At 42.0% G+C, this 14,957-nt stretch overlaps 1 non-coding gene across 1 annotated transcript; it reads right to left on the bottom strand.

Moving 5' to 3' along the window:
* Nucleotides 1–14,264: 14,264 nt before the first annotated feature.
* Nucleotides 14,265–14,367, bottom strand: LOC123935651. Its single transcript, XR_006816940.1, has one exon. It is a non-coding gene; the product is annotated as a U6 spliceosomal RNA (small nuclear RNA).
* Between the last annotated feature and the right edge of the window lie 590 nt (nt 14,368–14,957).

Here is a 14,957-nt window from a genome sequence, read left to right as displayed (position 1 = left end):
CCAGTGAACATCTTTACAATTGTCATTCTGCATGTCCTACCTTCTAGAAAGTGGTCACTTTTCTGTTCCTAGAATTGCTGCTCTTCTCTTCGATCTCCTGTTGAGTTTGTAGGTGTTCAGAATGGTTTGATAACTATCTAGCTGAATTCCTGGGACCAGAAGAAATTTAGGTCTCCTACTTCTCTGCCATCTTGCTCCTCCCCCATTTACTCATTTTTAAAAATATTATTTATTTGAGAGGGTGAGCAAGAGAGAGAGAGAGAGAGAGAGAATAGGGGGAGGGGCAGAGGGAGAGAGAGAAGCAGACTTCCTCCTGAGTGGGGAGCCCTTCTCAGGACTCCATCCCAGGACCCTGGGATCATGACGTGAGCTGAAGGTAGATGCTTAATCAACCTACATGCCCCAGGCGTCCCTGCTTTTCCACATTTGTTCTCTAGAAACATAGGTTTTTCTGCATTTTCTGGCAGTTCAGTTTACATCTAATGCTGCCATTTTATTGTTCCATCTGGTAAGGACAGTTCCAGCCTCAGCCTCTAGACTTTACTTGTATGAGTTAGACACTAGTTCCTGTGATCTTCAACCTACAGGAGACACAAGCATTCTGAATCCTTTTATCATTTGTTTGAGGTAGCAACATTTGTCCCTCTCTCATTCTAGAAGTAATCCACCAAGTCATGAGGATGCTCAAATAGCTTGTGGAGAGACCCATGTGGAAAGAAACTGAGGCCTCCCATGAACTACCAGCACCACCTTGCAACCCTTGTGACTGCACCTTCTTGGAATCAGATCTTGCAGATTCTGATGACAGCAGCCCCAAGTGACCTTTTGACTGCAGCTTCGTGCTATACCCTTGGGCAGAACCACCCAGCTCAGCAGCTACCGAATTTGTGATCCACACAAACAGTGAGTTTGATAAATGTTCATGACTGTTTAATTTTGCAGTTTTTTGAAATATAATTCATATACATCCAGTGATTTTTTATTGTTATACAGTTGGTTCTGCTCTCTTATTTCAGAACGTTTCTCTTACCTTAAAATGATACCCCATGCCTTTTAGCAATCGCTCTTAGTTCACTCTACTTTGTGTCACCTGACAACCACGAATCTACTATCTGACTCTAAGGGTTTGCCTGTTGTGGGCATTTGCTATAAATGGGATCATACAATATGTAGTCTTTTGGGAATGACTTCTTTCACTTATATATTGTAACGTTTTCAAGGTTCCTCCGTGTTGCAGCATGAGTCAATCATTCATTTCTCCTTTTAAAAGATTTTGTTTTTAGAACAGTTCTAGGTTTATAACAAAATTGAGAGGACAGTACAAAGATTGCCCATATACTGCCCACCCCCACATGTGCATAACCTCCCCATTATCAAAATGACTCACCAGAAGGGTACATTTTTTACTGAGTATGAACCTGGACTGACACATCATGATCACCCTAAGTCCTTAGTTCACCTTAGGATTCATGCTTGGTGTAGTACATTCCATGGGTTTGGACAGATGAATAATGACATATATCCATCATTATAATATTATACAGATTATTTTTGCTGCTCTAAAAATCCTCTGTGCTCTGCCTTCACTTTTTTTATGGGTGAGAATGTTCCATTGTAAAGCTCATTTTGTTTATCTGTTCTTCAGCTGACGGACATTTGTGTTGTTTCCGCTTTTTGGCTATTATGAATAATGCTGCTTTGATCATTTGGGGATAAGTTTTTGTGTGAACATATTTTTTAGTTGTCTTGGGTATATATATACTGGAATTGCTCCGTATGATAACTCTGGCTTTTTAAGGCCCCTTTCAAGTGTTTTCCACAGCAGTGACACCATCGCAGGCTAGTAATGTTCAAGCATTCTGATTTCTCAAGACGGTTGCAAATACTTGTTATTGTCCATGTGTTCGATAGCTACTCTGGTGTGTGTGAAGTGGTAAATGTTGTGGTTTTGATTTGCATTTGCCTAATGACTAATGAGGTCAACCATCTTTTCATGCGCATTTTGTCCATTTGTATATTGTCTTCAGAGAAGTCCATTCATATATTTGCCCATTGTTTAACTGGGTTGTCTTTTGTTTGTAGAGTTTTAAGAGTTGTTTGTGTGGTCTGGGTATTACAACCTTATCAGATGTAATTTGCAAATATATTTTTCTCACTTTGTGGATCATCTTCTCACTTTTTGATACTGTTTTTTGACATAAAATTTCAAAAATTTTGATAATTTACTGTTTAGTTACTTTTAATTTGGCTGCTAGTGCTATCAGCATCATACTAAAGAAACTGATATGCAACACAAGGTTGAAATATGGCAAAAAAGGAGAGAAAAGCAGGGGCGTAGGAGGGTACTGGGAAGTCACGCTGGGGTAAATTGAGGGAAGGCCATCTCCTTTTATCCCATCCTTGTAGGAGTTTTCAAGGTGCATGGAGACCCCTCACATATGTGACCGCCTTCATCTATCTCTGGACCAAAATTCTCCTGATTGTTGTCAGAGAAAATTTCCATATAGGAACATCCCCATTGTAATGTCGTCTATACGCTTTTAAGCCTCAGTGTTTAGCCTTTCAGGGTCTCTCAGGGAGCCTGTTTTGTAAATTTAAAGGCCCCCTAAAAAGTCTCAGTGTTTGTTCGTTGTTGAATTCACTGCAGCTTCATGGGTCTAGTCAGTCTGGCTGGCCAGTGTAGGTAGTGCTTTGTTTTAGTGAACACCAGTTTCTCGCCTTGATGTTCCTTCTGCAATCTGAATAGCACCATATCAGTCCTCCAGGCTCTATGGGCTCCTCACCAGGCCAGGAAGCCTGAGCCCAAGTTTGGGCACATGGCAGTGAAGGTGCCTTGAAGTGACCTATCTTCATGTGGGTCCCTGGCCCAAGCTCTTGAGCTTTCAGAAACTTTTGACAGATTGATCCCACAGAATTTTTGACTCCTTCCACTTGGAGGCTAAGGCCATAATATCCTATTGGAAAAATATAGGTGATATCCTGAAGGCTGAAATGGCATGCTCTCATTTGAGCATCATAGCTGTGAAGTGGGACCTCATCATTTCCTGTTTCACAGATGAGGTGACCTTTTCTAGAGTTATCTATTCACATTTGCACAGCCCTTTCCAAGAATGTTTCTTTTTGGAGATACTTTTTTGATATTGTTGTCCTACAGTTGTTGAAGGGAAAGCATAAACTTTTCCAAAAAATAGGTTTTTTTCTGGAATAGGTCTTCATCAACAGTCTGTTGAATATCCTTTGGCAAGTATACAGAGAAAATAACCTTTTCCTCTTTCTACTTATGCATGAAAACTTCCTTGGGGATCTGTTTATCCCTAGGCTGGGTGGAAATTTCCAGAAGGTCCCACAGCCAGCTGTTAACTCTTAAATAACCAACCATCCTATGATCACTTCCAAGCAGCTAGAAGTCTACTGTAACATGAAACACTATGCTCCTGAATACTGGGAGTTTCTCTCTGAAACAACTAGCTCCTTCATGGGTTTTGTCATCTTGTTAGTGATGTGTGTATATGTGTTCATAGGATGGATTTACTATTTCTGCTTGCCTTTTCTCTCTTCACTCCTCCCTCTACTCCTTGATCACCACTCTAGATGTGATCTCCAGGGGGAGAGGTGTGTGGAGAAGAGCATACCCTGGAATGGTCTGTAAAGTTGTAATGTGGTTTTGGGGCTGTGAACAGTGAAATCTTGAGCTGACATTTTCCTGGGCACATTTGGAGCTGCTGCTTCTTCTTCTTTTTCTTTTTCTTTTCTTTCTTTCTTTCTTTTTTTTTTAAATACATTCAGAGCTTCTTAAAGGGACCTCAAACTGCTGGCTCCTGCCTCATCAGGTGCCTTTGCTCTAACTGGCCCCTAGACTCACCTTAGCCCCTAGTCTTTTGTGGCTCACATTTATGTTGGGGTCGTTACTTCTCTAGGTGCTCCACCTTGGTTCCTTCTTTTTAAGACAGCCGGGTATACTCACTTGTTCAGGGTTCTCATGTCAGCCATGGAAACCACCATCCTTCTGGGCATGCGGTCGTAGTGTAGTTCTCCTTCAGTCCAGCCCTCTTATTGTAGCTTCCAGCTGGACATTTCCAGCCCTCGACTCCTGACTTCTTTGCACGAGTCAGGCATTAGTTCTGGTGTCTGGCTAACTGAGGAAGACACGAGTCGCGCTTTCTCAAGCTTGTTTATATTTGATTAAGGTAAGAGGAAATAATCTTTGTCCTGTCCTCATGAAGGTGGAGAAAATACCCACTATTATCACTTTCTTAGGCTGCACATACTGACTTTTGGAAAACACAGACCTTTCCTCTACAGGGCAGCTCTACTCGTATCTTCTCATCCTGTGTCAGAGACTAGTGCCTGTGTCCCTTTATCTGAAGGTACCATGGGTGCAGCTTCTCTCTGGACATTAAAATTCCCTAAACACTCTGGCTTTTGTAGCCCTCCCTTGGTTGGGGTTTTCTTTCTCTTCAAGTGCCCCTCTCGGGTGCTTTACTTTTAAGACAATCTTCGTCCCCCCACTTGTGCAGAGTGCACGCGTGGAGCACAGAAAACACAGCTGTTCTCATTGCAGCCGTTAGAAGTGCTGTTTGCTCCAAGCCAGTCCTCTCTTGTATCTTCACAGCCAGTTGATTCCTGTCTCAGGTTCTCAACTTCATTTCTGTGAGTGACACACTAGTCCCACTGTCCCCCTAACTCCAGGGGACATACATCAAGCTTTCTGAAACTGTTTGTTATTTGGTTGAGGTGTGTGTGTGGGGGGAAGTAATCTTTGTTCCCCCTTCGTGAGGGTTGAGAAAATGCCTATTGTTGTTCTTTTTTCAGGGTCTACATGTGAACTCTGGAAAATATATTTCTTTCTTCTGCAGCTGAGGGACATGCTGTTCTCTCCCATGTCAGCCTCCTTCTGTCTTTATTGCCAGGGACGATTCTAGCTCCTCCTTCTCCTACATGAATCCAGGGAACACAAGTGAAGCTTTCTGAAAGGTTGCACTTGAGTCAACTGTTCTAGCCCTTGTCTTCTTGAGGCCGTTTTTTCATCATATTCGGGTCTGTTGAGATGTGGGAATTTCTGTCGTGCCCTTTTATGAGTATAGAGCTGCAGGATAGAAAAGTGCTTGGCTGCAGCCTAGAGATGGTTCTCCACAAGGGGGTATCCTACAACTCACACTGAGATCTTAAGTTACCTTTTTGTTATCCTGTGTTTGTTTTGGTGTGTGGGACAAGAATCATGGGAAGCTGGCACCTTTGTCTCATTCTTCATTTTACTCTTTTTTTTAAGTATTAAAGTGTCAAAATATTAAAAGGTTTTTGTGTTTTTAATGGAATAACAATTTGGGCTCTGGCCTTGGCCTTTCATGTCTCTGTGCATGAAATGACAGATTTGGTCTGGAATGTGTGGCCCCCCAAATTATGATGCCTTTTTATTAGAAAGGAGGCCAATCTAGCCTGGTTTGTGCCTCAGATAGATTCCTTAGGATCTGGTAGTATATCCTGTAATCCAGGTGAGCAAGAGGGTCAGTAGGGTCTCCTCCCAGGGGATTGTGCATTTTATGTTAGAAAGGATGAGGTACCAGGTATCCATGGCACCTGGGTTGACCCTGGTTGGATAAGTGGATGAGATGAGACTCTCCTCATCTGTGTGGTAGCACAGTAAGGCCTGATCAGAAGAGATCCAGGTTGCGAGATGTGTGGCTCCCCAGGATCTGGTCGCACATTCCTTATCTACATGGTGGGTGACGGGAAGCATAATGGTCCTCCCATTGTCCAACCTCTTCTAGGGTGTCTGTGCCAGTTTACGAATAAGATAGGTTTTCGGGGAGGCCATTGCATATGCTACCTGTTGAAACAGTTTGGACGGTTAGGCAGGTAGAGGTGGAATTAAAATCACCTATCCTATCCAATTAATGTCTAATTGTTTTTAAAAGTACCTTTTTGTGGGCCAGAGAATGGCTGAAAGTATGTGCAAATCGGTGTTTACTAAGGCCAGTTGCTCCCACCGCATGCCCTCCTCCCCTTTATATCCTGGCCTTCCAGCTGAGCGGAGTAGATGGTCTCTAGGTGGCTGGTGTTGTGGTGTCTGGGTAAAAGTATCTCCTGTCTTGGGGTGCCTGGGTGGCTCAGTGGGTTAAAACCTCTGCCTTCGGCTCAGGTCATGATCCCAGGGTCCTGGGATCGAGCATCAGGCTCTCTGCTCAGCAGGGAGCCTGCTTCCCTTCCTCTCTCTCTGCCTGCCTCTCTGCCTACTTGTGATCTCTGTCTGTCAAATAAAAAAAAAAGTATCTCCTGTCTCTTTTTCTGCAGAAAGTGTCTGAAAGCATCTGAGAGAACTTGTGAAAAGAGGAAAAATTAAAAGTGATTTTGTCATCGAGAGGCCTGTGAGCCCAGCCGATTCACCATCTACTCTGTGTACTAATATGTAACCGGTATTAGTGTGTTCTGTGTCGAATTGTGAATATTCACATGGTATCAGGGAAAGAAATTTCCCGATGTTCAACACTTTCATGGTATTATGTTATTTTGTCGATTGGCAAGTTGAAGGTGTTATTCCCTATGGCTTTGGATCCCCCTCTCCTCTCCATCCCAGTTTGGAGACTTACAATCTGCAGCAAAATTCAGGGCTTACCTGCCAGTTATGATACTTGAAGCAGGTAGGTGGTTTTACACACTGTATCCCATGTAGCCAAAGGACAGCTAATGGCTTTCCCGAACTAAGTGTTCTGTGTTCCTGAGAGAGCAGTTGTTTCTGCTACAGCGGGGCTGCAGCAGTTCATCAGTGTGTCTTACTATAAAAGAGGAAAAATTACATCAGGCTTTATCCCACCTGGTTTTGGCAGACTGACTCCATGGGATTTTAAACTCCTTTTTCTGGGAGGCTGGTAAGGTCACAGTGCCCTTTCGGAAAACTAGTCAGGAACCTGCAGGTCGGCTAGTCAAGTATGGAACAGGACATCGTAGGGACAGTAGCATACCTCACTGATAAAGTATTTGGTGACGAGGGGCAGTAGGTTATGTAGAATGTACTGAGGTCCATAAGTACAGTGAACAGGAAGAAAGGATATGGCAGTTGCATTTGGGAAAATGCCCAGTGGGAGGATATGCACTCTGCTCCTTCACCCTGCCCGCTGTGCTGGAGGGCAAGGAATGAAGATCACCTGGTTATCTATGACCAGCCCCATGTTTCAAGCCTGTCTGGTCACATCTGTACTGCTAATGATGAGAGGAGGATGAAGAAACTGAAATCTATGCTCTTCAGACTGTTTTCTAGCACATTCAGCATCACCTTTCTACCCAGCCCTTTCTCTTTTCAATCAGTTTGGCCTCTAAATGTAGCATTTCCCCAGCAGGTGTCTCCCAGATGTTTGATTATGAAGTTGGGGAAAGTGGGAGGAGGTCCAGATTCAGGACGATAAAGATAATGCCTATCACACCAATAACTCCCCAAATCTTTCTTTTTTTCTTCCACTTCCACTTAGTAGGTTAATGCTAGCAGACCTAATTTTGGTCAGGTTTTATCTAGTTAATGTAGTACCTTACCTTATAATATAGAATTCTAGGCATTTATTATTCAGGTTGGGAGCCTCGGTCAATGTTTATTATCACAGGATGAGTTACTTTCAATATTCAGTTCAAGACAGACTTTCAGAGATGTGTCTGACCCATAGCTCTTTCTTTCATTGTACCCTTAATTGTAGGTACTATGGGTATATTTCCTTACCTACTTTACATATTTCAAAAGTGGGGGCAAGCCAGTGTTCCTTCACCCCATAATTCTGTGAGATGTCAGCGTGTACACAGACCCTGCCACATACTGACTTCCTTCTGCTCTCCCCAGACTAGAAGTCTTCTGGTTGTTGTCAGAATTTTATATTGGATTATTTCCTTTCCATTAATGTTCAAGTTAGGTATTTAGACTAGTGAATATTCTCTGAGAGCATCTTTTATATTTTTTTTTTTAAGATTTATTTATTTTATTTATTTGACAGAGAGAGAGAGATCACAAGGAGGCAGAGAGGCAGGCAGAGAGAGGGGAAGGAAGCAGGCTCCCTGCTGAACAGAGAGCCCGACGCGGGGCTGGATCCCAGGACCCTGAGATCATGACCCGAGCCGAAGGCAGCGGCTTAACCACTGAGCCACCCAGGTGCCCCGAGCATCTTTTATATTTTTAAGGCCTCCTGAAAAGATTGGTATTTGTTGGCTTTTGAATTCACTGTAGCTTCCAGCATCTAGTCAATCCACGGGTGGTCTTGGAATTTTGCAAAAACCATTTCCCCCTATTTGTACTTGTACCACCTTCTGGATCATGACAAGTTAGGTGTCCAGTGGCCAGGTAGGAAGTGTGATCCCAAATTCGCAATGAAATGGTGGTGGCATGTCAGATACCTCTTGATTGGGCTCTGGTGTCCGCTCCCGCATGGAGTGGGCATTCAAGATGTGAGTTGCTTTTGCCAAATTCAACTTGATGAAATTTTTAACCTCTTAGTTCCAGAGGCTTCTAAGGCCAGAGTGGATTCTTGGAAAAATACAGTTGATTCTGCAGGCTAAAATGGGACAAGTTGATAGTGAAAAGGATGGGAGGAGAACCTGGATGTATTCCGTGGTCATTTGAGGGAAGATCTAATTTAGGAAATGACATGTACAGAAGATGAGTATGTGGAAATAGATTCCACTAGGATTTTCCCAGCCCACCCATTGTTACAAAAGTGTCCTTGTGATCGGAATCCAGCTGTCAGTGTGAGAACCACTGAATTTTTTGGTAGCTATTACTCAACATAATGAATGAGTATCCAAGAGGCATAGGGAAAAAGAGACAACAAGCAAAAAGGGGAAGGGCAGGAGAAAAGTGGGTTGAACTGGGAGAAATCCAGGAAGACACAGTGGGTGTACTATGGATGTAACGCAGCGTCCCTACACTCCGTCCGTTTCTGGGTCACCAGGCTGCATGCATAGCCGGTGACATAGGTGGCTGCATTCAGCTCTTCTCTGAGTTAGAAGCCCTCTGTTTATTCTTGAAGGATCATCTCCAGTGTGAAATTCTCCTCCCAGTGTCAAGCCAGGGAATTTGTTGTACTAATGGATTTTCTCAGGAGCCGTTTTTATTTTTCATATTTTCAATGTCTAATTAAAAGATACTAGAATGGTAGGTTTGCTCATAGATGAGAAGTCACCATATGATGTAACCTCCTGCCTTGGGCTTTCAAATAGTCCAGAATGGAGTCCCTTCCCACAGTCCTCACTATGATGGCCCGCCTATCCAGTTAATTGGGAGTGTATCCTGATGGGAATTTGTTCGCTGTGACTGTAATTGTGTTATTGCTGAGGTTACCTTAATGGGCATAAAGGGAAAGTAACTTCTCTTTACATGTGAAAACTGGCTTGGGGATCTGTTCTTCTTACGTATGGGAAGGAATCTCAGGAAGTTCTAGCAGTTATTTGCTTGCTTTTAAATAACCTATCTTATGGTCACTTCCAAGTGGTTAGAAACCCAATCTAGAATAATAATCATAACCCCCAACTCCTGAATATTGAAAAACTTCTTACTCCCAGTTGAAACCTACTGTTCATTGATTCTGTGCCAGTGGGAGAGATATTTAGTCTCTCTGACTCTCAGTTTTCTCTAGCATAGGTGAGAGGTATTTCATGACACTCACTATGTGTGAAACTGAAATGGGGTGATAAATATAAAGCCTTGGTACAACTCCTGATACTAAATATCACAGGTACAGGGAGAGGGAGAAGCAGGCTCCCCACTGGCAGAGAGCTTAATTTGGGGCTTGATCCCAGGATCCCAGGATCCCAGGGTTATGACCTGGGCTAAAGGCAGACGCTTAATGACTGAACCACCCAGGTGCCCCCAGGCACCCTATATAAAACCCTTTTAAAAAGACTTGGTATGGGGCGCCTGGGTGGCTCAGTCAGTTAAGCATCTGCTTCAGCTCAAGTCATGATCCCAGGGTCCTGGGATCGAGGCCCACATCTGTTCTCTCTCAGTGGGGAGCCTGCTTCTCCCTCTCCCTCTGCCTGCTCGCTCTTTCTCTGTCAAATAAATAAAATGTTTAAAAAAAAGGGTATTTGTGGGCTGTTAATTTCACCATAGCTTCAGCTACCTAGTCAAACCAGACCCACCATTGTAAGGAGGCCTTTATTCTGTCACATACCAGTTTTCCACATTTGTACTCTGTTTTCATAATGTTAAAGAGACATGCTGGGGTTCCAAGTGTTTTTTTTTTTTTTTGTCATTTCAAAGAACCCTGAGAAAGCACTAGAAAAATATATTTGTAGAGAGCTAAGTCACAATGTGTCATTATTCTCACATTGTAGCAAATATTACAGCATGGATGGCTTTATGGCTCTCCTGTAGTCCTCACTGTGACTTCTGGCACGTCATGTAATTTTGGAGCATTATTGAATTGGAATTTGATCAGTTTTCTTCATTCTAGTTTCTATTGATCTGAAATAAATGGAGTCTAAAAGAAAGCAACTTTATTCTTTGCTTTTTCCTATAGAAACTATGTTGGGGACCTCTTCTTCCCAGGTCTGGGAGGAAAACCCAGATAGTCCCATAGATTGCTGGTTACTCTTGCATACCCAGATTTTATTTATTTATTTATTTATTTATTTATTTATTTATTTAAGAGAGAGCATGCTCGTGTGGGGGGAGCAGTGAGAAGGAGAGAGAATCTTCTTTTAAAATTATTTTTATTTTAAACTTTATTTTATTCTTATTTATTATTATTATTTTTAAAGATTTTATTTATTTGACAGAGGGAGATCACAAGTAGGCAGAGAGGCAGGCAGAGAGAGGGGGGAGGCAGGCTCCCTGCTGAGCAGAGATCCCGATGCGGGGCTCGATCCCATGACCCTGGGATCATGACCTGAGCTTAAGGCAGAGGCTTACCCCACTGAGCTACCCAGGCGCCCCTATTTTTTATTTATTATTATGTTCAGTCAGCCAACATATAGTACATCATTAGGGGGAAAGAGATTCTCCCGGGAGGTCACCATATTGATGCTGAACTTAGTGCGGACACCCGATTGGCATAGCGTACTACAGCCCAGAACTCCTGGGCTCAAGCGATCCTCCTGCCTCAGCCTCCCGAGTAGCTGGGACTACAGGCGCGCCCCACCGCGCCCGGCAGGGGGAAAGAGATTCTTAAGCAGGCTCCATACCCAGTGTGGAGCTCAATGCAGGGCTCGATCTCATGACTCTGAGATCATGACCTGAGCTGAAATCAAGAGTTGGATGCTTAATCAACTGAGCCACCCAGTCACCTCTATTTCAATTTGTTTTTTATTTAAAAATTTGTAAAGTTTTTATTTTATTTTCAGTTAGTTGACATATAACATTACATTAGTTTCAGGAATACAATATAGTAATTTAACACTTCCGTTCATCACCCTGTGCTCATCGCAGCATGTGCACTCCTTAATCCTTATCATCTATTCCACACACCCGCCATCCACCCACCTTTCTTTTGATAACCATCAATTTGTTCTCTATAATTAAGAATCTTGTTTCTTGATTTGTCTGTCTCTTAGTTTTCCCCCTCTGCTTGTTTGTTTTATTTCTTAAATTCCACTTTTGAGTGAAATCATATGGTACTTGTCTTTCTCTGAATGACTTATTTTGCCTAGCATAATATTCTCCAGCTCCATCCACGTCGTAGCAAATGGAAAGATTTCATTCCTTTTTATGGCTGAGTAATATTCCATTTTATCTGTCTACCACATCTTCTTTATCCATTTATCAGTCAATGTACACTTGGGGTGTAACTATTATAGGTCATGCTGCTATAAACATCGGGGTATGTGTATCCCTTTGAATTAGTATTTTTGTATCCTTTGGGTTAATACCCAGTAGTGCAGTTCCTGGGCTATAGGCTAATTCTATTTTTAATTTCTTGAGGAAACTCCATACTGTTTTCCAGAATGACTGCACAATTTGTTCTGCTCTCATCACAGTGTAAGAGGGTTCCCCTTTCTTCACATCCTCACCAACACCTGTTGTTTCTTGTGTTTTATTTATTTATTATAATTATTTTTTATAATTATTTTTTAAAATTTCTTTTCAGTGTAACAGAATTCATCGTTTTTGCACCACACCCAGTGTTCCATGCAATGTGTGCCCTCCATAATACCCATCACCTGGCTCCCCCAACCTCCCACCCCCCGCCCCTTCAAAACCCTCAGGTTGTTTTTCAGAGTCCATAGTCTCTCATTTTTTTGTGTTTATAGTAATTCATGTTTAAAATATTGTCAGGGAAGTAATTACAAATCTACCATATCATTCTCTTAATCTTTTTAAAAATTTTATTTTTATTTCTTTATTTGACAGAGAGATCACAAGTAGCAGAGAGGCAGGCAGAGAGAGAGGGGGAAGCAGGCTTCCCGCTGAGCAGGGAGCCCGACTCGGGGCTAGATCCCAGGGTCTCAGGATCTTGACCTGAGCTGAAGGCAGAGGCTCAACCCACTGAGTCACCCAGGCGCCCCTCTTTTTTTAAAGATTATGTTCAGTTAGCCACTATACAGTACATAATTAGTCCTTGATGCAGTATTCAGTGATTCATTAGTTAAGTATAATACCCAGTGCTCATCATAGCATATGCCCTCCTCAAGAGCCATCACCCTGTTACCTCCTGTCCCCATCCTCCTCCCTTCTGAAACCTTCAGATTGTTTCTCAGCATCCATAGTCTCTCATGGTTCATCTCCCTCCGATTTCTCCCCCTTCGGATCTCCTTCCCTTCCCCTGTGGTCCTCTGTGCTATTCCTTATGTTCCACATATGAGTGAAACCATATGATAATTGTCTTTCTGTGTTTGACTTACTTCACTCGACATAATCGCCTCCAGTTCCATCCATCTCAATGTGAATGGTGGGTATTCATTGCTTCTGATGGCTAAATAAGATTGCATTGTGCATATGTACCACATCTTTATCCATTCATCTGTCGAAGGGCATCTTGGCTCTTTCCACAGTTTGGCTATTGTGGACATTGCTGCTGTGAACATTGGGGTGCACGTGCCCCTTGTTTTCACTACATCTGTATCTTTGGGGTAAATACCCAGTAGTGCAATTGCTGGGTGGTAGGGTACTATTGTTAACATCTTGAGGAACCTCCACACTGTTTTCCAGAGTGGCTGCACCAGCTTACATTCCCACCAGCAGTCTAAGAGGGTTCCCCTTTCTCCACATCCTCTCCAACATTTGTTGTTTCCTATCCGTGGCAACTTGTATGTTGGCAAAGTGCTGCAAAAAATTGGTGACAAGATGTAATCATCAGAAAATACGAATTTTTTTTAAAGATTTTATTTATTTATTTGACACAGAGATATCACATGTAGATGGAGAGGCAGGCAAAGAGAGAGAGAGAGAGGGAAGCAGGCTCCCTGCTGAGCAGAGAGCCCGATGCGGGACTCGATCCCAGGACCCTGAGATCATGACCTGAGCTGAAGGCAGCAGCTTAACCCACTGAGCCACCCAGGCGCCCCAGAAAATAAGAATTTTTATAAATGGCTAACATTGGAGTCTGACTGTGGGTTAGGCACAGTGCTAATGACATTCAAGTGTAGTTTCTCATTCAACCTCTACATTCACCTTTTGAAATCACTGTCATTGTTACCCACATTTTGCTGATGAAGAAAGTGACTTCCCAAAAATCCATCTGTGACTGTCAACAGGTGGTCTAGAGTGCTGCCCTTTCACACATTTCATACAGCTGTTATGATAAAGGGTTAAGGACTGATTATATATTTATATATATTTATGTGTGTATATATATTATATATAAAATATATATAATTTCAAAGAAGTTGCTATAGCCAATTTAACACAGGGTAAGGGCTGATTATATATTTATGTATATGTATTATATATATATATAAAATATATCTTGGGATACAATCAGGTCTGTATCCTGAATTTGCTGCAGCTGATTTCTGCTGCTTCATTATTGGCACATAGAAATGCAACAGATTTCTGTACATTTACTTTGTATCCAGTGATTTTGCTGAATTCATTTATCAGTTCTTTTTTTTTTTACAAGCCAAATATTTTTATTGTTCTACAGACACTTCTGAAAAGAGATCTAATTGAGAAAATATACAAAGCATTTAAGAGTTTATCACCACCAGGTGGTGGGATTACAGAGGGCACGTATTGCATGGAGCACTGGGTGTGGTGCATAAACAATGAATTCTGTTACACTGAAAAGAAATAAATAAAAAAAAGAGTTTATCACCAGAGAGTACCTAAGTCTGTCTAGAGGTGTCAAAGCCTCAAAAATACGGAATTTTTCATGAATTTGCATGTCATTCTTGTCCAGGGGCCAAGCTAATATTCTCTGTATTGTTCCATTTTTAGTATATGTGCTGCTGAAGCACTCATTCATCAGTTCTGACAGTTTTTTGGTGGAATCTTTTTGGTTTTATGTATATAATACCCTGTCATCTGTAAATATTGAAAGTTTGACTTCTTCCTTGCTGATTTGTATATCTTTTCTTTCTTTTTGTTGTCTGATTGCTGTGGCTAGAACTTCCAGTGCTATGTTGAATAGAAGTGGTGAGAGTGGACATCCTTGCTGTGTTCCTAACCACAGAGGGAAAGCTCTCAGTTTTTCCCCATTTTGGATGATATTAGCTGTAGGTTTTTCATATTGCTTTTATCATGTTGAGGTATATTCCCTCTAAACCTACTTTGTTGAAGGTTTGTTTTTTTTTTTAATCAAGAATGGATGTTGTACTTTTTCACATTCTTTTTCTGCATCTATCGAAATGATCCTATGATTCTTATCCTTCCTTTTATAAAGATTGATTTGCAGATATTGAAACACCCTTTCAATCCAAGAATAAATCACGCTTGATTGTGGTGAATGATTTTTTTTTTTTTTTAGTTACTGTTGGATTTGGTTTGCTAGTATTTTGTTGAGGATTCTTGCATCTATGTTCACCAGAGATATGGGCCTGTAGTTTTC

This window comes from Meles meles, chromosome X (assembly GCF_922984935.1).
Source record: "Meles meles chromosome X, mMelMel3.1 paternal haplotype, whole genome shotgun sequence".
Classification (NCBI taxonomy): domain Eukaryota; kingdom Metazoa; phylum Chordata; class Mammalia; order Carnivora; family Mustelidae; genus Meles; species Meles meles.
This window is presented reverse-complemented; position numbering and strand designations above follow the sequence as displayed.